Raw genomic sequence first — 26744 nt, forward strand, 5'->3', positions numbered from 1 at the left:
TTTGTTGCTGCATTGTTGCCTTTGTCTGGCTCAGTTGGGGTTTAAAAAGACACTTAATATTCTGTAAAATGATTGATTTAAAGGATGAGAACCAAGCTTGAAGTAAATTGAGCTAAATAATAACACCATTTGTCTCCAGTTTGCTTCATTACTAATGAACTTTCAATTAAATTTCTTTTATACAATATAACAATGTAACAATTGCTGCCTGGGGAGTTATTAAAATCAATTTATAAATTGTGCCATCATACTTATTAATGCAAATAGATTTTTATTAAGCTCTTAAAAACATTTGCAATTTTGTTTTGAAAATAACTGATCAAATTTCCCCTCAATGAAATGAAGGTAACTTTGGATAAAAGCATCTGTCAAATGCATACATGTACATGACATAAAGCTGTGTAATGTTTTTACCGGATACGCACACAGCCAATAATTATAGGCTACTGACCATCTGCATACTTATAAAAGTCAGCGAACACAATCTGCTTGCAGTCTTCAAAAACAGAGACGGCCCCTAAGGTGAAGCTCAGACTGCTGTCTTCCTATTGGTTACTGTGTGTGTCTGTAAGAGAAATGAGAGGAACATGATTTGCTATGACAGGGGAATGTAAAGACAGCCTTCACTTGAGTCTGGATACTGGCTGGAATACAAAACAACTTTTTCATGAGTAAATATTGATTTTCCATTTTGTATGATAACATGCATGCAATGCTGAACCAGTTCTGTCGCTCATATTGGACATTAATTTGTGGACAATTCAGAGAGCAAAACCCCAATATATTGCATTTTAAATGTGCCACTCTTAGAAGAAATATAGAACCTTAAAAGCTTCTGTCAGGCACTTCATATATAGAACCTTTATGGGTTCCTATCAAGGGATCATTTTAGTTTTAATTGATTTATTTAGTTTTAATTCATTTTAATTTTAATTCAATTTTATGAATTGAGCAGCTAGTAAAAATACTTTATCACTTATGGAAAAATTTAAATAACCTGTTAAACATGAAAGTATTATGCAATACAGTAGAACCTTTTTAGCATAAAGTGCTCTTTAAAGTTGAATCAAGAACTAGGGTTCTCGATGACATGTAAACTCACTGTCTGTGAGTCCTTGAGTTCCTCAGTTGACTTAACCAGCTATTCAAAAAGCCCTTTTCTTTCTTATGTATGTTTTTTTTTTATGGCATAGTTACACACCAACCACTACAGTGAACACTAGTGCATCATCCTATGCCACCAAGTGGCAAGCCATTGCATGTGGATTTTTTCACATTTTTAACTCCAAACCAAGTTGGCCGACAGCCAGCTAGAAATGCCAAATTGCTTTGGAATATCCATCCATTCCTTCTATCCTGAAATTACTCCAGCAGCAGTAACTTTTTTTTTGTCTGTAGATAGAAGTATTTGTGTTATTAGAATGTAATTTGCAGTTTTGTCAAAAAGTAATCTGATTATGTAATGTATGTTACTTGCTATTAGTTACTTTACTCGTTACATCAAAAAAGTAATCTGATTACATAATGCACGTTACTTGCAATGCGTTACATCACCCATTAAATCAAAAAAGTAATCTGATTACATGATAGAGACAGAGCGCAACGCGTCATAATCTGAAGACCACGCCCACCAGGGGGGGGGGGAAACAGTCAAACAGTCTCCATTGACTTTGCATTGCGAGAGGCTGCCTCCTTGTCATTTCTTGCTTCTAACGAAAGACAGATTAATGCCTAAAAGCTGCTATGTGACAAGGTGTACAGCAAACAAGCTAAGAAACCCAGAAATAAGTTTTCATAAGCTGTCGACTCCAAAAAACGAAGACAGATTCTTGCTTCTAACGAAAGACAGATTAATGCCTAAAAGCTGCTATGTGACAAGGTGTACAGCAAACAAGCTAAGAAACCCAGAAATAAGTTTTCATAAGCTGTCGACTCCAAAAAACGAGCGTTTGAGGACATAAAAGTGGATACAGGCTGGAACGAATGGGTAAATTGTGGGATCCTGACACTCAGTATGCACTAAAAATACACTACGTGTGCAGTAAGTTAAACATTTGGTCACTGGTGAGTCAAATATCCAAATGTCAGTTTTATATATTATATTTCTGTAAAATAAACTATCCTGTGTTGCCGATTACGGTCTCCTCCAGCGGGCGTACGTTAGTTCTCAGAGTAATGAGACAAGTGACGCTCAACTGCCTGTATCCACTTTTATGTCCTAAACACTAGTTTTTTGGGGTGGAGAGCTAATAAAAAATGTATTTCTGGGTTTTTTAGCTTGTTTGCTGTACACCTTGTCACACAGCAGCTTTTAGGTATTTTTCTGTCTTTTGTTAGAAGCAAGAAATGACAAGGAGGCAGCCTCTCGCAATGCAAAGTCAATGAAGACGGTTGGATTGTTTTCCCCCGGGGTGTGGGCGTGGCCTGAATACGCTCTGTCTCTATACTTGTAATGCGTTACCTCTAACACTGCTTATTTCAGATGGGACTGAAAACACTTGGAGCCAGGTGCATAATTGCCATTATGTTAAGACTGTCTTAAGAGCAAGTATGACCAACTAGCAGTTAGTTAGGGTAATCAGTCATACTTCTTGGTAACAAATTAGACCAATCTACGTTTTTATGTAGCTTTAAGTTATGAAGTCTTACAGAAATTTTAATGAATAACTTGTAAGACTAGTCTCAGCAGTTTATGCAACCGGTCCCTGATCGCTAGTTTTTCCACCGTCTGAAAACATCAATAGATCAATGTATTTCAGTCTGAAGTTTCTCAGAGAAGAGCGTTACAGTAGAAATTTGCCTATTTTGAACATAATTAGAATTATCAGCTAATACGGATAAATCAACATACTCTAGTAAATCGGAGGAAGCGTGAGCGTGTTCAACGTATATTGGAAGTGCTTCTCCATCGGCTGGCCAAACGGGAATAGCTTTTGCAATAAGTGAAGCTGTATTATATTTTTTTGCATATATTTTATTGTTTTTGCATTTATTCACAGTTTTATTACTGTATTATGTTTAATACAGTATCTCTTCAGTTAAAAACAAAAACGCATACCATCCACTCAAGTGGAGATCTGAAAATCTCTTTGTTCTTCAAATCATGCCCTAAGAGCAATAAACACGATTGCTCTTTATTTTTACAGTACGTGTACTTACAGTGAAAATACTGGGTAATATAAGGTAACTACAGGGGTTACGGTTAGGTTTAGGAGTAGGGTTAGTACCTAGTTATTAGCCAGTTATTGTAATTATTGTAATAGTACATAGTATGTACATGGGAAACAGGACTGTAAAATAAAGTTCTACAATAAAAAACACATTGTATAATTCATGCATGAAAGGGTTAAACATTGCAAAAGCAAATGCCATCACTTTTTAATCTCAGTTTGTTAATATAGTTCAAAATAGTTCAGATTAGTCACATGCTAATTCCATCTTCTATTTAAATCAACGCACAGATCTCCAAATCATCACTTATGTGCAGGGTCAATTGTGAAAAGGGTGGTTGGTTTGAAGCATTAATAAACTTTATTTATTTCAGGTAAAACAACGATAAACAACATTTACAGAAGGACATTACATCTTCCATAATAACATTACATACAGTTTCTAACAAATAATGCAATTACTACTCTAATATATTCTACGTTTCGTTTGTTATAAAGTGACCAGTTACACTTCTAGGTTCCATTTTGTCAAAATTCTGCATTATTTCAGTGCATCTTACAAAAAGAATAAAATATATAGGCAAGTGAAGCAAAAACACAGATTCAGTGTTCAGCACAGCGGGATGCAATGTCGAACCTCAACGCCTCTTCCCCAACCAGTATATATACGGAATATGAATTAGTCAAGACCGCTGAAGCGTACCACTGTCACACTGGCGTCTCGACCCCTCGTCATATACTATATACAGCCTAGTATATAACAAAGATTACAAAAAGATTAAATATTCACAGATGAATTAAAGATTCAGTGAATAGCATGGTATTGACAGCACATTCCATAGCATGTCCAATAAAGCAAACCGGGAATCTAAAGCTGTTCCCTTTTCATGGTAGATTTACACATTTATATATATATAGATCGATTTAATAACCAACTTTGAAGCAAGCGCCAATGATTATGCAAACATGATGTCTTCTTTTTTTTTTTTTTTTTTTGATTTGTGTGTTCGTCACAGTGCTAAATGTGCAATAATATTATTATTACTTCTATTTTCTCCATTCCAAGTCTCATACGATTTTCTTGCCCAGCACAAAAAAGGAGAATCTCTACACACCTAAAAAAACAGCATGTGGTTTTGCATGCAAGGCTGTGTCTGCCGCAAAGGCAAGAGGAGCTCTTACATGTTTAAAGCACGCATGTTGCATGAAAAATTATTATTCGGCTGCTAATACTGGCTGGAATCCAGTGATGTCGCAACAGGTGTGGAGACATTAACGTGGCCCCGTTACGCTGGCTTCTGACAGAATTACAGCTCTCTTCTGAAAATATGGATGAGATGATGTTCGAAGTATAAACCGGTTAGTTGAACAAGACCACGTTCACACTGCAGATTAATAAGGGTGTCACTCCACTTCTGAGTGTTTCATATAAAGCATTGGATTCACTCCGTCGTGTTTTAGTGCATAATACCAAAAATACATTAAAATATGCTCAGTTCCTAACATTTCTTTAGTCAGCTGAAAACAAACAGGTCCATGTTTCCTGTTTACAGCCATGACACGCCGAAATGTTGCTATGATTATCAATATATTCCGGAGTGACTCGATAACGACTGATGATTAGGCTGTGCGGTGTGTACGTGGCCTAAACAAATTTACAGGTGCAAAATGTGACCTTATTAGCTGGAATGTTGCACAAATATGTTGAAAAGTGCATTCGCAGTAGGCGACGACCTTTTAAATTCCATAAACATCATTGCTCTTTAACTAGTCCTCTGACCGTTAGTCACACTATTATGACTAAAGCTGACAACAAATATTAATAATATAATAAAAAGGGATCATGTCTGGATTTGTACTGTATAATAACTGATAATGTGTCCCTGGACATGCACGTCTGCACACATTCCATTCGCTTTTGACCTATAAAACGATCTGTTTCTAAACAAGGTGATTTGTCCGACGGCATTACTGTACAAATCTGAACTCATTTTACTTCTTTATTCGAACCATTGTTAACAGTGCAGGGCCAAACATTGCTCTTGTTAAATTAGCTCTTGCACTTATCACATAAGTCACATTGATGTTTTACAATATACTGACAGAAAGAGAAAATACTGTACTCAAATGTAGATGATCTCATTATGTTGCTCACTTGATCATCTGGCTTTGAAGAAACCAAAACGTACGGACATTAACAGGAAGAGCAGAATCAGTATTGTACGCTGGCGTTCTGAGAACTGCGATCAGATACGCAGGCTGAGAGAGTAGTGCACTTCGGGAAGGGCTCTTCAGACTGTCATCTTACGTCTTGAAAAGCTGCTTGACAAATGCATTAGCTGCTTCATCAATAATCTGAAACTTTAAGTGGCAGTTCACACACAGCGCATTCTTGCATTTAAAAACAGCTGGGTATAGTGGAATAGAAATGGTATTCTGGGTTAATGTTGTCAAATACTGATAAAACAGGATTTTTTTTCTTGAAATTGTGTGACTATTTCTCATTTAGGGTCATGCAAAGTTTCGACACTTTGAGGTGTTGTGGAACGAGCATTCAAAATGTCTATTACGGTTGTGATGTTATCAATTTTAAACAGATTTTAAGGTTAAAGTCACAGACCCAAAATAAAAAAGGTTCTCAACTACATCTAAGGGTTTTTACATGTATGCATTTGACGGACGCTTTTATTCAAAGAAATGTACGTTGCCTTAAAGGTGTAGATTCTTATTAGTTCATGCGTGCTAATTTTGCAGGGAATCGAACCCATGATCTTGCCATTGCTAGCGCCATGCTCTACTGTTTGAGCTTTGGGAAAGCACGCACACACCCCCCCAAAAAAAAAAAAAAAAATCTAAATTGGTCATTTAACCCTTTCCTGCCATTAACGGAATTTTCCGGTTTCCTTTTTTCCTCACTGTTATACGGTAGGGGCGCTATTCTGCATCTTCTGAAAGAGTACTGAATCTCCCGATCAAAACACAGCCGAAGAAGCAGCAGAAACAAACGATAGCATAAGCAGATGCATATGTAAAATAACGTGATCTTCAACATTAAACAGCATATAAATCAAAACTGCCTAAAGTTAATAAATGAAATATCGACCCAGGAATGAGGTAATGACTGTGAAGCTTTGAGGGAGTTGATGGACTCGATCTACTCCATCTATGTTTTAATCATCGTTCTGAATCCCATCTGGATGTAAACTTGGACAAAAATGCAATTTTCTCAGATTCATACAACAAAACATTCTGGGGGCCATGAAACTTTTGAGAAAATTATCAAAAATGCTGGCGTTGGCTGGCAATTTTTTTCAAAAACACTGGCAGGGAAAGAGTTCAAATGTAAAAAATGTTTATAATATTCATATTTTGTGGAATTTTTTTTTTGTTAAATACAGTTAATCATGGTTACTTTTTTTGTAATGTGTGAGAAGTATTAATGCTAAAGATTTACTGTTTGATATTTTTTTCATAGAGTGATTATTGGTGAATTCCCAATAGGGCCAATTTGAACCGAAACATAATGAGAATTTTAACAATACAGGGGTTTAACTTGTATGTATTAAATTGAAAGCGAAAGCATTCCTTTAGTAAACAGTAGAGCAACGTCAAGATCATGGGTTCGAATCTCAGGGAATGCATGAACACATTAAATGGATACTTTAAATGCAATGCAAGTTGGATAAAAGCATCTACAAAGTGCATAATGTAATGCAAAAATGCAGCGCTCATGCAATGAGATACAGAGATGCACAGACATACGATTTACACAAAAACTTCAAGAATTCAAGAACAAGTCCTGTGTGAACATCCTTTAACAGTTCAAAGTAACGTTGCAAAAATGGTTCGGGTAATTTTAATGATCAGTTAGCAAGTGCAATTCATTATAAGATTGTCATGGGCCTTCGGAAGGAACAGCGAACACAGATTAATTTCCAAACGCGGACGACCGTCTTTCTTTCTCATGCACAGTAGCACCAGTGCAAGCGTATTGCCTGTATTTAACACTCATTGAAACGCACACGCAGACGTACACCGAGACTCGAGGACCGTATTTATCCGCCTGGATGATGATTAGTGATGGTGTTAATTGCTTTAGCGCAGTCCCTGCAGTGAGTCAATGTGCACCATCAGGCTGCAACCGCAATATCCTTATTACTGTCGGAATTATTGTCATCGTTATTGGGTGCGCAGCGGGATCGTGCCATAGCCATCAATGTGGAAGATTGCAGGGGAAATGCGAAATGCCAGCTTGGACTTTTTTTCTAATGTGTGATTGTGCGCGGAAGGGCATTTGGTTTGTTCTCTTAGATAGACATGTATATTTAACTGTACAAACATACATACATTCGTACATAGGTAGCTACATACACAGACAGTTCGTATTAATTGCCTTTTGAAGTCTGATGTTAACGAACGTCGTTCGCATGCCGTCGATGTGGGAATGTTACGCCACATTCCTGATGGTAAAACTGGATTCGACTGGATTCAAGCTGCCTCGTTTGCTCTCAGTCCCACACGGACGGTCAAATCAGCCGAAAATTAAATAATTTAAATAAACATGAAGATCATTCCCATCTCATTTTCTTCTTTGTCCTTTCCCCATCTCGACAGCTGACAGCGTCAACCTGCAAAAAATAAAAAAAAGAGAGAAAACTTTCAGCGACAGTCCTGATGTGCACTTTTAGTAGGCGGCGAGTCAGAAATCTTTTACATACACCAAACTTTACAGTTTTATCTATATTCTGCAGGTTTCTTCATTCATGAAATGTGTTTATATTCTGGCTGTTGACAGTATATTCTGATTTATTCCGAGTGAAAAAAAAAGAGAGATCCAAATTCACCTCTGTAAAAACCTTCAACAAAATGAAACATGAATTTGGATCCTGGCTTTATCCAATGTTCAGATTTTTGTTCTATGCAAATGAGTGCATATTTAATTAGATAATGCCTCATTTGCACCTTTAAACATTTCAGAAAACTTATATTAGCAATTCTTATTGTAATCAATCAACTGAGAAAAGTATGGTGATTATACTTAATATATTTCCTCTATTAACCTCTGGTGTCTCACCATAGCTAGAGTGAAACTAAATTTTTAAAGCAGCTTCACAATGCCGGTTAGGAGGATGATGGGATGCAGACGTAAGTGTGTGTGTGTGAGGAAGGGCAGATCCGGCTCGCTTGTTTCTCTGCTAATCTTCCTTTTTTTCCCCATTGACCATCCTGCTAATAAATAATGCATGCATCTCTGTGAGTCCTCTCTCTCTCTCTCTCTCTCTCTCTCTCTCTCTCTCTCTCTCTCTCTCTCTCTCTCTCTCTCTCTCTCTCTCTCTCTCTCTCTCAGTCTGTTATTCCCTCTCCCTTTTCTACTCTCTTATTTAGAATTTTCTTCCTTTCTGTGAGGCCCTTCCCCCACTTGATTTCAATCCATGTCTTTGGAAAACCATTCCTGGAGGATTTGCAAGTGTGTGTGCGCCAGAAATCAGAGATCATGGAAGGACGCTGCCTTTATCAAGAGCCCAAAGCACATGTGTGTGTGTGTGTGTGTGTGTGTGTGTGTGTGTGTGTGTGTGTGTGTGTGTGTGTGTGTGTGTGTGTGTGTGTGTGTGTGTGTGTGTGTGTGTGTGTGTGTGTGTGTGTTTGTGTGAGGAGAAACCGACTGAACTTGTCCAGCTCAGAAACACTGCTGTCCTCAAACCCACCCAACTACTGTACATCCGCTGAGGGTTGGGCAACAAATAGACATTTATTAACACTATCGATAATAACCATTTGAGACATTTTTGATATTTAGCCTACATCTACACAGTATTTGTAAAAAAAAATAAAAATATTGGAGTTTTACAAGAAAAATACTTTCAGTCTTCCTACTTAATTAGAACTAGCAATTTCTGAGTGAAAATTGTTTCAAATAAATTTTCAGTGTGCATGTTGCAAAATTCTCTTCTCAAAAATTATTAAAGAAATATCATAAAACCAAGAATTTTTTTCATCCATGTTTTAATTTATACAGTATAAAAGTAAAGATGTTTAAAAATGTTTTTTTTTTTGCAAATTAATGATTGTCATTATATCACCCCTGTGTTATGTCATTTGATTACATTTTAAAAGATTGATTCAACTGTTAAAGTTTTATGAATTCATTTCATTACCCTTTTTGTTGCTTAATTATTGTATATGAAACAAATAAAAGGGATTCTTTGACAATCTCTAAATATATATCCAAATGCAAAACCGAATAAAAGTAATTATGTCTGAAAATACTCTTCTAGGCAGTTATACACAGCCCTATGGTTATGCATGTACAGTAGTGGTTACACTATAGAATTACATATGAATCAATCTGCCTTCTGTGCATTGTATTTTAAATACTTGACTTAAACACTGCATTAATTTACAATAATATGATGTATAATATTATATTTTTCTAATATTTGTACTATTTTATATAGAAATAATAATGCATGATTTATAGGCAAATATTGTCTAGTACCATAAAAAGTCACTCAGAATACAAAATAATAAAGCATAAATATTACTGAAAGAAAATATAGTACATTCATTTCATTAAAAAAAAAAAAATTACGGTTACTGTCTTGGGTCTGTTTTGACCGCAGAGAGTTAAAGCACAGATCGGATGAGGTTCATTGCTAATATGACTGTAATTATGGCATCAAACTGGTGCTCCGCCTTCATTTAGAAACCTTTGCGGGTTAAAGAAGGATGTAAAACATTTCGCACCTCTGAGTATCATATATAAAGATCACAACATTCTTTTACTTGTACGTTCGTGTAAAATGTCAAAGTACATGTACTTGCTCAGTTCCATCTCGGCTGACAGGACTTGAAAGGGTGTTAGACAGTCAGAAATGGTCATCTATTGAATATTCCCTTTAACTCTCAAACTAATTCATTAAATGTTGAACGAGTGAATCACCCGTCCTGATCAAAAGACCTGCTTCTGTTGTCTATCTGCACTCGGCTCAAAGATGTCATCATGCTCATTTTTTAGTGTCCAGACTTATTCATTTATCAAAAAATACATTAAAAATGCAATTCATACAGACAAAGAGTTGAATAAACCTCTTCTATGGTCAACTAATTAAAAATTATTTTCAATATTTCAAATAGTAATTTCAATTTTCACAGAGTATTAAGTGACAAATGTCAGAGGGGTACAACTACCCTAAGATTAAATAATAATAATAATAATAATAATAATAATAATAATAATAATAAAGCAAAAAAAAAAGCTGGAATTCTAAAAAAACAAAACAATTATAAATTCAGAACAATTTGAGAATATTTCTTAAAAAATAATTTCTTAAAAAATAGTGAAACAGTTTTGCTTCAAAATATTATATTATTAATGTTATTTTAGTATTAATGATATACTATTTTTAATAAACTTTTATAATAAAAGTTTTGTTATGTGCTTTTGTCATTTATATTAGTTTGTTTAATACTTTTAGCTTAATTTATGTATTTTAATATTTATGTTTTGTTTTATTTCAGTTGTTTTTGAATGAAAGAAAACAGTTTTTATAGCATTAGTTTTAGTAAACAACACTTTTTTGACCAGGAAGTCTGAGAAGGGTCTGACTGCAGAGCCGCAGAGCCACAGTTTCACCCCAGCAGTTTCACCCCAGCAGTTTCACCCCAGCAGTTTTACCCCGCTCATGCGCAGTTTTGGTTTATATTGATATTCAAATATATTAAAAAAGACCTATATTTTTGTGAATTGGTGAATTTCGTGGCCACGAATTAATAATACCTCAGCAGGTTATACTAATTTGTTCCCTCGTTTTATTATATTGTGGCCACGTTGTAATTCGTTAAATCAAAATGAGGGAGGGAATTAGTTGAACGTGTCCACGATTTATTAAAACGAGGGAACAAATAAGTCAGGGCGCATAAAAGAACAAGCAGAGAGAGGATTTTTTTCCCCAGGATGGTAGGGGAAGACTCATGAATATTCATTACCCCTAACTCCACCCCTAAACCTACCCATCACTGGGGTCTATGTGATGACCTACCCCAACCCCGCCCCTAAACCTACCCGTCACTGGGGTTAAGACCAATCAGGGATGACTTTCCTAATGAATATCATGAGTATTCCCCTACCATCCTGGGAAAAAAAAATATCGCGCCCCGGACGCGCGCGCACTGCCTTCAAACAACCATAGACAGTATATAAACAAACAACACGAGCGCTGTATTGCTCTCTCCCTCGCGCTGTCGCGCATATAGTAAAAGGTCGGAAGACCGATTGAGTTTTATAGAGTTTGTTCATAAAGTGTTTGGTCATAAAGCGTTTGATTAGAAGTCCAGAAAATCTGAAACTGCGCATGCGCGGGTAAAACTGCTGGGGTGAAACTGCTGGGGTAAAACTGTGGCTCTGCGGCTCTGCAGACAGATATTATTGGGAAGTCTTCAGGAAACCTGCTTGAAAACAATCATTGTGCCATGTGGTGGTGCTAGTGAGGCAGAAATCACACACTTCAACTTTAATATGTTAATGCTGACCATGTTGCTTTTTAGATTGCAATTTGTCAAACTTCTTTAGACTATCAGTCACAAAAACCCCTCAGATGACATCCATGCAAGAAGAGAAAGTTAAAATCTCAGCAGTGTGCGTGTCAGGTTCCTCTGAGCAGGAGAATGTCAGATGTGTTTAAGAGAGTCTCCGACTGATTTAGCAAGCACAATGCAAAGAAGGGCTCCCACAATCCTCTGAGAGCCGGCCAAGCAGACGGGCCCCCTCTGGGCTTCAGGCTGGTGGATGGTGACCTCTGACCTCAGCGCCCGACAGAGGCCTCGTCACATCCAAGAGCGTGTAATGAAGTGCGTCAGACCGCCATTAAACGCCACACAGCCGAGCTGACATTTTAATACGCCTCTTTACGCGTCCGCGAGTGTTTGTACGTCTTAGAAAAGATTTCCAATCGCTTTAATGAACACACTTATTTTCCATTTTCTTAAAAGTGCAAATTTAATTAAAACTGTGTTCCCTGAAGGATTTAAAGTGCACTGAAAAGTTTCCAGTCATTAAAGGAGCAGGAATGGCGTGTTACGGCCAGGACTGTTCTGTTGCCATCGCGACTGAAGCACGACAGCGCTTTCCAATTTCAGTGAAATGACCTTGATAACTTCAACTCCAAACAGAACGTGTGCTATGAAAGGCAATAAACTATGTTTTCTATGACCATGAAGTGCACTAGTGACAGCTTTATAGTGAGGTCAGTGGATTAACCCTTTCAACTAAACAGTTTGTTCTGTTACTCTAGAGACAAACAGAGCTGCAATAATAATAATAACAGCTTCGACAAACACTCCCCGTCTGCCATTGGTCAGTCAAACAGATAGCCCCGCCCCCAAACTCATGTGACTGGTTGAAACAGAAGTTGACATGACTTGAAATCATACTGACATCATATGACAGTTAAGATGAAATTGAAAATGAATGAAATGACTCATTTACTCATCCTCATGATGCTCAAGGTATTTTTTATTTTCTGTTGAACACAAAACGACGCTGCTCTTTTTACAAAAATAAAAGTGAACGGAGACAAATAGTGTCAAAAACCCGTGTCTACAACAGTTGAGTTCATCACAGCAGATGCGGACTCTAGTCATACTGAAATATGACTCTGAGGCAGTGCTGTTACTGTTGACAACAACAAAATACTATAACTAAAAAAAATCGGTAATTTAAATAATGCTGAAATATTGTGAAATGAAGTTGTATTCATTTAATTTTGTTATGTGCTAATTTTATTAGTTTATATACAGTTTATTTAGTTTATATAACTAACGCTAATTTACATACGTTTTTTTAAAATTTGCTATGTGCTGTTTTTATTAGTTTATATATACAGTAATAAATATGATTATTATTAGTTTAGTTATGATTATAATTATTAGTATATATACACATACAACAAAAGCAAATAAATAAAAAAAATGGGAAAAAAATTAACAAAAGCTAATTTAAAATATGAACAAACACTATAATAGTATAAATAATACTCCAATAAGAAGAATTTGGGTGTCCTGGTGAGATGAATGTTCAGTTTGTTTTAAACCACACAAAGGGAAGGAACGGGAACAAGGAGCGCTGGCTGTCAAACCGGAAGCTGCTGGAGTTGAACGGACAAACAGGTCTGACATGGACAGAAAAAAACGGCTCTGCAAACCACAGCATTCGAAACCAGTTTGCACTTAACGTGGTTATTTTGGAAAAAAATCATTTGTAAAAATGCTTGCATCCCTGTCATCCAATATCAATAGACCGCAGCTCTCGGCTCTGCATATTCAAACTTTGCATTTGCATTGACGGCAAACCTGACATGATGCATTTTCACATGACATTTATAAATGTTTCAGTCTGTCCCTCACACAAAGCATCGTATGATCTCAGATTACAGTGCGTGAGCCGTATGGACAACCGTTGTGATCTTTTTGGAGCTTGACAGTATAAAGCACTGTTCATTTTCACTCTAAAAATCTTTTGTGTTCCACTAAAAACACACATGAAGGTGAGTAAATGACAGGATTTTCATGTCCTTTCGAGAGGGTTGTGTGTTTGTGATGGTTTTGTCTTGCGTAAGTGAAGCTTCAGAGCTCCACTCAAGACTGCACATTCCAGAGAGCGATTGGCCGCTGACCCGCACACAGATGCACTATGGGAAAGTTGTTTTAGCTCTGTGCTCACCATCTCTGAAAGAAGATCTCACCAAACGTGAGAACACGTCCATATTTCACTCCAACATCACATGAAAGAAATATCACATTTTGCGTAAAGAAAATCCTATTTCATCACATTATTTTCATGACAATTAAACTAATTTCCATAAATCATATAATTTAGCTATGAGTTCTAGGCAGGGCTTAAATTAACACTCGACAAGCGACAAATGCGCGTAAAAATCGACGTTGATGAGAATGTTAAACTGTGACTCGCCAGTTGGGCAGTAACATTTTTATGAACTAACAATGCATGAACGTGAACAAACGTGAGTGACGCATGGGAAAGTTGACGGGCGCTTCATAATCACGAAAGTTTAAGCCTGGACAATTTAAATAATCAAGCGCAAGAAGATGCGAAAGCTCTCTAAACTGAGCACTTCTTGTGCTTGAGCGGACAAATTCACACAAAATTATGTAAAAAAAAAAATAGCGGGTATCCGTGAAAACATTGTCGGTTATGTCTTTAAGTGAATGTTAACAGCTGAGAAAGTAAATGCATCTGTATCAGTATCAGTATATTAGATCAGTGCATTCACTCTTAAAGTGACAGCAGCCTAATACTCCATGTTAATCAAACAACAAAAGACAAAGAAAAAAATCCCTCACTGCTCTAGACTGAATAACTTTTGCACTTTAATAAGGATTAATTAATAAGGAAGTTTAATGTATACAGTGAAGACTATGCAGTGTTATTTTACATTTGCTTACTTTATTACATTTCTGTACCTGAAAAACACAGTTTATTTCATTTGTATCTGTTATATTGTATTTACTTGTGCTTTTGCTTGGAATTTGATTATTTTTTTTATTTTTTTTTACTGACTGCTTACTTGTCTTTAATAATGTTTTAACTGTGTGTCCAATCAAAATTGGAACAGAAAATTGTGAATTTTCACTGGTACCTATAGTTTTGGTGTCATTATTTTTGCAAAGACTATATTTATGTCTGAAACACAAGCTCCACTCTTTAGTATAACAGTAACCACAAAACACCAACATCACAGAAACTCTTTTAGAGTATAAAAGAACATCGATCACCAAGTCTTTCCCTTTACTCAAAAACACATAAAACAAAACTTAACATCAACATTTACTCTCACAATCCAGTCCCACTGAGACCTGGACAACAATGAACTCAAAAATGATTGATGTTGCTTACTTCAATATTGGCATCAAAATCAAAATCATTGTGAATATTGTCACGTTTAGCACTGAAGAAAGACAGCGTTTGTTCCTACAGCAGCTTAAAGACACGCTAAAACGACTTACTGTGAGACTGTAAAAGTGGCCAAAACACTAATGCTGCCTATAGATTATCCTTCCCTGTTCAAAGACTGGGAAATTCCCACTTTATGACGTACAAGACGGAGTGTCTGGTGGATATAAAGATGGCCATCCATCAGTGACAGTAAAATCTCATTGATTACTGAGTGGTGTAAATCACAGGAGACGTTTACTTGACTTTCAGGCTCCCCATTAGAGCTTCTGCTCTATAAATCAGTCTGTTTCTGCTCACGGCCTCAGGCGCTCAACCCTCTCAACACACCTGAACTCTCTCACGGCCGTACACGTGAATCACAACACAAAATACAACAGCTACTGCTGGAAAACCTCCAGGACATTTTTACACCAGTGGGGTTGAGCAACAGCTAATGCCCAATGCCCAAACAGCTGTCAACCACAATGCCCACGGTGATTTTAGTCTGTTTCTATGTGGTTGCTAGGGATCTTTTTCCAGGTTGTTGCTATGTGGTTGCTTGGATGTTGCAATACAATGGCTAGGGTGTTTTGAATGGTTTCCAGGATGTTGCTATGTGGTTGCTAGGGAGCTTGGGTGGTTTCCAGGATGTTGCTATGTGGTTGCTTGAGTGTTGCTATGCGATGGCTAAGGTGTTTTGGGTGGTTTTCAGGATGTTGCTATGTGGTTGCTTGAGTGTTGCTATGCGATGGCTAAGGTGTTTTGGGTGGTTTTCAGGATGTTGCTATGTGGTTGCTTGAGTGCTGCTATGCGATGGCTAAGGTGTTTTGGGTGGTTTCCAGGATGTTGCTATGTGGTTGCTTGAGTGTTGCTATGCGATGGCTAAGGTGTTTTGGGTGGTTTTCAGGATGTTGCTATGTGGTTGCTTGAGTGCTGCTATGCGATGGCTAAGGTGTTTTGGGTGGTTTTCAGGATGTTGCTATGTGGTTGCTTGAGTGCTGCTATGCGATGGCTAAGGTGTTTTGGGTGGTTTCCAGGATGTTGCTATGTGGTTGCTTGAGTGCTGCTATGCGATGGCTAAGGTGTTTTGGGTGGTTTCCAGGATGTTGCTATGTGGTTGCTTGAGTGTTGCTATGCGATGGCTAAGGTGTTTTGGGTGGTTTTCAGGATGTTGCTATGTGATTGCTATGCAATTGCTAGGTTTTGGGTGGTTCTCAGGATGTTGCTATACGTTTGCTAGGGTGTTTGGGCGGTTTCCAGGATGTTGCTATGTGGTTGCTAGGGAGCTTGAGAGGTTTCCAGGATGTTGCTATGTGGTTGCTTAGGTGTTGCTATGCGTTTACTAGGGTTTGTGATGGTTCTCAGGATGTTGCTATATGTTTGCTAGGGTGTTTGGGCGGTTTCCAGGATGTTGCTATGTGGTTGCTAGGGAGCTTGAGAGGTTTCCAGGATGTTGCTATGTGGTTGCTAGGGTTTTGGGTGGTTCTCAGGATGTTGCTATGCGTTTGATAGGGTGTTTGGGCGGTTTCCAGGATGTTGCTATGTGGTTGCTAAGGAGCTTGAGAGGTTTCCAGGATGTTGCTATGTGGTTGCTTGGGTGTTGCTATGCGTTTACTAGGGTTTGTGATGGTTCTCAGGATGTTGCTATATGTTTGCTAGGGTGTTTGGGCGGTTTCCAGGATGTTGCTATGTGGTTGCTAGGGAGCTTGAAAGGTTTCCAGGATGTTGCTATGTGGTTGCTAGGGAGCTTGAGAGGTTTCCAGGATGTTGCTATGTGGTTGCTTGGGTGTTGCTATGTGATTGCTAGGGTTTTGGGTGGTTCTCAGTATGTTGCTATGCGTTTGATAGGGTGTTTGGGTGGTTTCCAGGATGTTGCTATGTGGTTGCTAGGGAGCTTGGGAGGTTTCCAGGAAATTGCAATGCTGTTGTAAGGGAGATTACATGATTTCAATGCATGATTTCTAAGGGATTTTATCCTCATGTTTTATGGTCCACCTGGTGAAAATGGTCTGTCTGATCGCTTAGTAAATCAACAGCACATCTAAACCTATTGTTTAACTAGTTCACTAGAAGCAAACAGGGCTCTTTTTGCTACTTTAAGTGATAGTTTAAACATCAACTCAACTCGGTCAGCGAGGACATGCGTATAAATAGAAACGTGGATCAATTAACTGCTCATCTGTTCTCATTTGAGGTCAGAAGTCTGCGTACACAACTGTGTATTTGGACAAGTAAAAGGCAGATAACACAGGACAGGTTCTTGAATATCTTTTTCTGCTTGGTTACTGCTTGCAAGAATTTGTACAATCTACAGTACATACTGTACAGTTGCAACACGAATGGAGAATCTGTCTTAAATAAATAATTCCCCCAAGACAAATCCATGTGACAAAGCCTGTCACACTCCAAAAAAGATTAAATGCACCATAATAGTATCATAACATTACACTAATGCTTTATATGGTGTTCAGTTCCCATCCCCTTTTTCAGCAGCGTTGGTTTTTCCATTCATTTCTCAAAAAGGGATTTAAAAAAAGTCTTCGATAAAGAGCTATAAGCCATGAACCAAGCCGAGAGGTGAACCACAACACTACAGACTTTGATGGAGGAATATAAAACTACTCATTTACAAATGTTGATTATATGTAAAAAAAAAAAAAAACCAAAACAATTAAGTTTATTGCAAAATATGCATGTGGCAAGCAGGGCGGGGCCGAGAGCCGTGAGAACGGTGCGAGGCATGACGTGAACAGTCTCAGGCTCGGCAGGACTGATGTGAAGCTCAGGCTGAGAGGATACTGTGGGTTTGCGTGGCTCCTCATCCGAAAAGCCCACAATAAATGACGAGCCACTCAACAAAAGGGAAAAGTCAATACAGAGTACAGTGAGGGGTATTGTCAGGCATGAGGCAGTAAATATATTCATCAAGTCCATGGCGAAACATGTCTTTCAAGACCTCATCACCGAAATCCACCCCATGGCAAAGCCCACAAAACTCCTCCACGTAATCTTCATCTGGACGGTTACCTTGGCAGAGGCGGAAGAGACGAATTGCTGGGTCCATGTTTGGTCTAGTATTCTGTAACGAATACCACTGGAGGCAAATATATATGTATATACATATATTGAAGTATTTTGAGAGCTTGGAGAGATTGTCTCGATTACATCATGCATAGTGCTTCATGGCAGTGGGTGGGGCTTTTGGCTCGTGTTGCTTTTTTGACTCACTGATTGGTGTAAATTTCTGTACAGCATCATGGGTAATGTAGTTTTTCACTAAGAATTACGCTGTTTATTATGATTATTTTAAAAATAAGCGGAAATAATGCGGCTTTAAAAGAAGCAAATAGATTAACAACCTCGTAGCTTTACAGTAGATTTGAGATGCACTTTGAGATTAATTGTGTGCACAGGAAAACAACTTTAACAAGACATGAGGGTGCGTAAACAACAGGGGTCTCATTTATAAAGCGTGCGTACGCACAAAACGGGGCTGGAAACGTACGTACGCCAGTTCCCACGCAAAGGTTGTGATCTATAAAAACAAACTTGACGGGAGAATGTGCGCACCTTTAAGCAAACTTTGAGCCGTGCGTACGCACATTCTGGAGACAAAGGGAATTGGCGACACCGATGGTGAGCTGGAGTTAAGTGTCTTTTTGGTCACTTTTAGACAGAAAATCTAAAGAAAATTAAACATATACAGAAAGATAATACAAATATAATTTCACTCACCAAGCCTGTCACTTGAAGCAAATATCCATCCCTTCTTAAATGTCCGCGCCAGCGAGCGTGTTGGGCCGTTTAGTGAAACTGACGCAAATAACAGTTTAAATAAATAAAATAATGATTTAAACTATGTTTTACTTCTGATATAAACATTTAGATTAAATATGCCATTCAAATTAATGGAGTTAAGCACTTAAACATGAAATCATTACTGAGAAGTTACAACATTTTTATATTCAAATTCAGTCAATAGAAATATTTGTTGTGGATGCGGTGTTTTTGAACACTTTTCCTCTGGCATGCTGTGTTTTAATGTTTTAACCACAGAGATAACTGCTTATCATGATAATACCAGATTGTCTGAGAAAATAGTTTCGTGCAAATAATGCCCAAGGCCTAGCTGTTTCCATTAAAAATATCAATTAAAAATACAATTCGGCCAGTGGAAAAGATTGAGAAAAACTTTCTCTGAAATGTATTTTACACTATTTGATTTATGTATTCAAAAACAAGGCAAGGATAGGCAACTACTTGATTTTTATTAATGTAATGTGTCTTGTACCGTTAAACGTTATCACGTGGATGAATAATCATATGCAAATGATATGCAGATGAGGATCTGCATAGTAAAACTAGGCGTTGTAAGCTCCATATATGGTTATTTCGGGGAGGAGACGCATGTGCGCACAATCTTCCGCTAACTGGGATTTATAAAGTGAATTCTGCGCAGGTTCTGGCGTACGAACTGTTTAATAAATCCGAATATTTTTTTGCATACGCCATTTTTGGCTTTCGGGCGCACGTACACTTTTAGTAAGGTTCCTACGCACAGTTTTATAAATGAGACCCCAGGTCTGTAGTCTCTGGGTGAACTATTCCTTTAAAATCTTTAAACATGTGGCGGTTTGGTGATGCACACGAGAGCATTAAATGCTTCTCTGCCAACTCTCGAAAGCCCTCGCGTGTATGTGATCTGTTTGCTATGTTGACTTGGGACAATTTGATCAATCACACAGCCTGTAGACGAGTTCACTACATTCCCTCTAGTCCGGGTTTATCCGTCAGAAACGCCCCTCCACCGCACGGAAAACAAACACGCAGCCGTTCTGGTCAGACGCCCTTCCAGCTCCTGTCAGAAAAGACCCAGATGAAGGAGATCAATGACGGTTCAGGACTCTGGAGCTCCAGCATAACGTGCCCAGCCTCGAGCCATCTCACCTGGATTCCACATCAAACAGCTGCCTGTCACTCAAACACACTCCCTCAGTCCATCAAACACAACAATCCTTCCGGTGCGCTGCAACACCTAACGACCTGCTGCATGAGATTCACAGCCATGAGATCAACATCCACTGCTTTAACACTGAGACAGAAGTTGGTGCAGTTGCTAATAGCTTCTAATTGTAAATCAGTCAGATCTTTATAACAGTATAGCAGATTACCAACATAAAATGCATATAAATATCAGTCGTCACTGATTGTATATGTGCCAATAATGTGTCTTAGTAAGATGATATTTAAATTCTTACTTTATGATCAAACCTCTGTATAGTTTTAAAAGATATAATACAATGCAATGATGATTGAGAGATGAAGAAAAAAACCTTCCTCAGATTCCTGATGGATCATATTTGATATCAATACCTTTTTGCATAATCTTTCATAATCTATAAAAAAAAACATTTTTAAACCCAGGTTTCAAGGTAGAGTTTATAAATAATAATATCGGCATACATAATTTTTAGTGTAAATGCATTAAAATAACTTCCACTTATTATTGAAGAACAACAATTTTCTTTTTGATTATAGCAACAGAAAAACAGAATTAAACTCGGCCCAGGTTTCTTATTCTTAAAGTCTGTAAAACTTAACAGTTGAGAGAGATTAACACAGTTAAGGTTAGTACATAACAGATCAAATTTAGAGATCAGGTTTAGAGATGCTATTTAACCATATAAAGCTACTGTATCCTTTGATATACGCGTCTCTAAATGATCAACATGATCAAAACTTTGCTGAAAATCCTGTTGCACACAATCTACTACATGCCTTCTGTTGTCTGATTGATAGTTTATACTTTTTTAGCAAGTAAAATGACTTTTAGTATAATTTTAAAAACACCTTCCTTCAGCTTGATGTCTATCTTTGATGTGAAATCTTTACTGAAGTAAATGTAAGAATAACTTTGATATTGGTAGTAATATTTCAAGATGAACACTAACTGATTAGGTTTACCTGACAATTTTATTAAATTTTATTTATCAAAATTATTATTTTTTTTTTAAATCCTCTCATTGATTTACAGGCTATCCGAATTTTAATTATCTTACTTTTTGGCCATATTAATATCAGCATCTGAACCAAACTGCATGCGTTCGCTCAGTTTGGGCCTCTGAATAAAACTGAGGTGTTGTTGCTTTCATATTCTCACTACATCATACTTTATGAGCAATAAAAGCCTGATGTATCAAATATGATACAAAACATTTGCTTAGATTTTTTTATATCTTGTCTAAACTGTTCTATTTCCAATCATTTCGATTTTTCCCCCGACTATTATTTCATATGTCAGCCTTTACAGGGTTAAAACTATAGCAGAAACACACACGTGTAAAAGCCCGAGTGCATGTCTTGCTTCTTGGAAAGACTACAAACAGAGAGAGCGGTCAAACTCTCGTCTACCCAACCTGGATGTTATTATTATGACCGACTTATTTCAGTCTGAGTCACAGTGTGGCGGTGTGAGTCGCAACCAACGACTTCCTCTGGGTTTCCTGCAATGCATGCTGGTTCTCCAGCCTTGGGATTCTTTCTCTCAAGCATATGATTACGGCTTGGATTAAAACACGACTGCATGTTTGAGGTGGGCGACTGGGCATTGCGGTGTCACTTCATTAGTGGAAACGACAGGCCGTCTGCTGGGCCGCTGTGAGCGAGGGAAACAGGGACGCCTGACCACAAAACACAAAAAAGCAGAGCCAGAAAGAGAGCTGGAACATGGCTGTTGAGTATAGTTTCACCATTTGATGCAACTTAACCAAACAGAATGGAAAGAATGCCTGAAAAAGACACAATTAGAATGACAAACCAAAGTAGGAATGCTGGATCTGCTGCATGAACGTCAACTGAAGAGCCATTATTGTAGGATTATTATAGGAAATGAAGAAAAGCATACAGTTCTATTTCAGAAACGCTGTCGCCCTGTCATCGCTCCTGTAAAGACATCAGGCAGAAACTCACACAACACAACTGGACTAAACAGAGATGTTGCCAGATTAAACTAGTGCAGTACAGTTGATCTACTGACGCTACGAGCAATCTGACTCAGGTCAGAACTGAACCAGGGTTTAGGGAAAAAATAGTGACAAAAATAATGCCAGGTTTCAAAATATGGGACCAGAAAATGCCTTCATAGTAAGCTACTATTGTACTTGATTTAGATTTTATATTGATTTGATTTTATAGTTTAACATGAATATACACACACACACACACACACACACACACACACACACATATATATATATATACTATACAGAGCTTTATATATATATAATATACACATATATACACACACACATAACATTTTATACATTAAATAAATGTGTATGTATATGCACACACAATACAATGCCTTAAAACATTCTCTTGAAAACCAATTCAAGAAGGTAAATCATGCATGTTAGTAAAAAGAAAATGTTTGGCATGAGATTCACTCATATTTTTAATGCTGATTTTTGTCTTTAAACCGAGGCTATGTTACTGTATGTGTGACAGACAGATCACAGTACAGCACATTTCAACCGAAGGGTGAATTAATACATGGAAATTATGAGGAGAAACTGCAGCGCTCCTTTGCATAATCAGCCTTTAATTGAGCCCAGAGCCATATGTGTATGCTGAGCATTCTGGGCTCTGACTAATGGGGCATGAGCTGGTTAAATGAAGCGTGGCAGAAGAGAGTAATCCAGACCTGATATGGACACACACACACACAGACGGTGCGACTGCTGAGCACGCTCAGTTTGCACATACACACACCCCAGATGGTCGCGCAGCAGCTCAATGGATGTGAATCTGGGAGGATCGGCTGCATGTGATGCCTAGATATGTCATCAGTGATGCAAAGATATATCAGACACAGACAGAATGCATCATGGGATGAGTAGTTCATTAAAATATCGAAGGTATACAGTCTAGAACCTTTGTCTTTAATTGCGTCAAATCAACATTTGAAGTGAATTGAGTGAATTAATATGTGAATTTTTTAACAGTCCCTAATGGCTAAAATCTGTGTATCTTGTATCTGCCACAAATTTTTTGTTGTTGTTCTTGTTGTAATTGCAACTTTTTCAATTCAATTCTGAGTTTGTCTATGTTTATGTCATGCGATTCTGAGGGGAAAAGTCAGACCTGTGAGATATAAAGTCAGATTTGTGAGATACAAACTCACAATTTTGAAAATAAAAATTGTCTGAATTGTGAGATATAAACTTTCAATTGTGAGGAAAAATGTCAGAACTGAGAGATAAAAACTAAAGTCACAATTGCCTTTTTCATTTGTTATTCTGTGGTGGAAACAAGCTTGCATAAAAATCTCTTTAAAAGTGTTTCAAATATAAGTAAAAAGTATAAGTGAAAAACTGTTGTTTTGTGTGTCAGCGTCTCTTACAGCTGTAGTGATGGAAATGTAGTTCATCTCCGACCCCATGCTGCACCAGCTTATCGTCAAGTGTATTAATTAGCCTATTTTGTGTATACTTAACGATGCACACAGTTTAATGAATTACAGGTCATGAATATAAATGAGGGAGGAGTTGGAAAGGAGGAAATCTGCTTGGGAAATTTGTTGCATATTTGCATATATTTACAATCTCATACACTGTAACATGGCCCGAATAAACCTTCAGCTTTTAATTAAGATCCGGCTTCAGCGTTTAGGGAGTTTGAGTTCTGCAAAGAATATTCATATTTCAGGCACGTTTCTCTGTATCTGTAGTCAATTTTCTGTGAGATGCATATTCAGGATATTTCTGGAAGGGTGTTGCCTCTCTAACGGACGCTGGTGTCTATAGAGCCAAAATAAGGACTTGAACTTGGCATCTCTTGTTAAGAGAGTGTTTGGGTCACTCAAAATGTAATGTATGATGAATAATGTTGGGCCACCACTTGAAATGGATGAATAGAATAGAATAGAATAGAATAGAATAGAATAGAATAGAATAGAATAGAATAGAATAGAATAGAATAGAATAGAATAGAATAGAATAGAATAGAATTAGATAGATAGATAGATAGATAGATAGATAGATAGATAGATAGATAGATAGATAGATAGATAGATAGATAGATAGATAGATAGATAGATAGATAGACGGGGATGGATGATGGATGATAGATCGATCGATAGATAGAGCGACAGACAGACAGATAGTTAGATGGTTAGTGATAGATAGAAGGAACAATAAAAGAATGGAATCCCTCTGAGGGAGAAGCGTCTCGTGTGTCGGCTTCCTCAAGCTAAACACATCTTCAAGACCCCGCAGCGCATGACATCATGCCAGGGCCTCCGATTCAACATAAAACGAGCTAATTATGAGCCGGCGTGATAAAGTGGGCCATGAATATCAAATATGAAATAGCTAAAAGCAGAAGTGGATAACATCAGGAGGCTGGGCGAGAAGAAGAAGAACCTGAGGCCGGAAGAGAGAATTAGGCCATGAGAACCACGCATCAGCTGTGTGTTTGTGCAGGAGCTCCTGGGGTTCGCGGAGGAAAACCTCATGAGGAACAAGTAAAGCTTGGCCCGGATGATCCTCATTAGACAGAAGCATCGGGAAGAGAAAGAGTTTAAGGACACAAAAACACACGTGAAGGATTGATCGATGCAGTGCGTTTCATTTCTCAGTCACATCATCTACACAAATAAACACAATTTATAAAAATGGAGCGAACTGAGCACAAACTGAACAAGATGCAGAACGGCAATTTGAATTCAAATATAAGGTGATAGAAATTCTAAGAAATTTATATAACTGACGGTGGGGTAGAGTAATTATTACCAGAGCTTTTCTGTGATTTTAGTCCCGTCCGAATGTGCAGTCTCAGTAATCATCATGGCGTGATCATCTTTAAGTCAGTAAAGATTACAGCGACTTTTACCTTCAGTAAAAAGGTCCAGAAAAATGACCTCAGGTAATACTAATCCCGTGCGAATAGACCCGCTGTAAATATGTACGTAAATATTCCGTCATTTCCTGTTTAAAAGTAGTTTTCCGTGGTTTTTCAAGTATGAAGGCGCTTGAAAAAGCATTCAGTTGCGTTCTAGACGCTGGGACGAGTCTGTGGCAAAACTCAAGTGTTTAAATTTCCTTTATAAATACTTTACTAGTCCTCACTTTAGATGAGCTCACAAAAATAGTTAACTGACCACTACTAAATGCTTTATAACTACCTGAATTAATCATGAATTACAGTAGAAATACATGTTAATAAACCATTTATTAAACCACAAGTAACTATTACTATATGTCTGAATAATAAGATGTATGAAGGTACATTGAAATAGTTTATTAATCATTTACTTACACTTTCTAAGTGATCTTATAAACCACTGACAACTCCTAAACAACTGGTTTGTAAATAATGCTATATTTCATTTAGAAATGATAAATTGATCATTAATAAAGTATGAAAATACAATTATTAAACACACGGTCCCCACTTAGATAGGTAGACGAGTACACACACACACACACACACACACACACACACACACACACACACACACACACACACACACACACACACACACACACACACACACAGGCATGAAATCATTGCACCACAGTATCAGTACTGTATGAGTACATTGATGTGTTTCACACGATCAGTCCAGTATAAATCACGTATGTTCTTTGATTTCACGCGTCTGCAGCTTCATCCACATGAATCGCACGTCCTCAGGATTCACTCTTTCTGTCCACAACAGAGCAGGTCAATATTTCATCTTTCCCACCATCAAGCAGCAAAGACCCGACATCACATCAGAATCTCAGAGCAGCCGATCAATTATTCACATACGCCGAAACAAATTGAGCGGAGGTCAGTGAGAGAGAAGACCAATGCTTACACTACCAGTCAAAACTTTGGAATAAAGATTTTCTTATGGTTTTGAAAGAAGTCTCTTTTGCTCACCAAGGCTGCATTTATTTTTATCAAAAATAAAGTAAATATTGTGAAATATTATTACAATTTAAAATAACTGTTTTCTGTTGTAGTATATTTTAAAATGTAATTTATTCCTGTGATCAAAGCTGAATTTTCAGCATCATTACTCCAGTCTTCAGTGTCACATGATCCTTCAGAAATCATTCTGATATGATGATTTGATGATCATTTGATTTGAAAACAGTTTTTGCTGCTTAATATTTTTGTGGAAACTGTGATACACTGCCATTCAAAAGTTTGGGGTCAGTAAAAAAAAAGGAAATTAATTCTAAAAAAGGAAATTAATATTTTTATTCAGCAAGGACTTTTAAAAGAGTTTATTCCTATTTTAAATAAATGCTGTTCTTTTTGAACTTTCTATTAATCAGAGAATCCTAAAAACATTTATCACAGTTTCCACAAAAATGTTAAGCAGCACAACTGTTTTCAGCATTGATAATAATAGAAAATCTTACTTGAGAAGCAAATCAGCATATTAGATTGATTTCTGAAAGACTATGGGCCCTATGTTGCACCCAGCGCAATTGACTTTGTACACCGGCGCATGTATCATTCCTATTTTGCACCCGCACAAAGCGGACTTTTCCCTCCACAGACGCACGTCGGTAAGTTAGGAAATACACTTGCGCTCCCTGGGCGGTTCAGCGCAAAGAGGAGGCGTGTTC

General features: G+C 37.5%; 1 protein-coding gene across 3 annotated transcripts in view; it reads right to left on the reverse strand.

Moving 5' to 3' along the window:
* Positions 1-6560: 6560 nt before the first annotated feature.
* The window catches only part of cdk14 (cyclin dependent kinase 14), a 155344-nt gene continuing 135160 nt past the window's right edge, over positions 6561-26744 (reverse strand). For all 3 annotated transcript variants that reach the window (XM_081389058.1, XM_081389060.1, XM_081389059.1), the window contains one exon: positions 6561-7798. The gene's annotated coding sequence lies outside the window, so the exon portion shown is untranslated. The remainder of the gene's footprint in view (positions 7799-26744) is intronic.

The sequence above is a fragment of the Scardinius erythrophthalmus genome (genome assembly GCF_964197995.2).
Source record: "Scardinius erythrophthalmus genome assembly, chromosome: 16".
NCBI lineage: Eukaryota > Metazoa > Chordata > Actinopteri > Cypriniformes > Leuciscidae > Scardinius > Scardinius erythrophthalmus.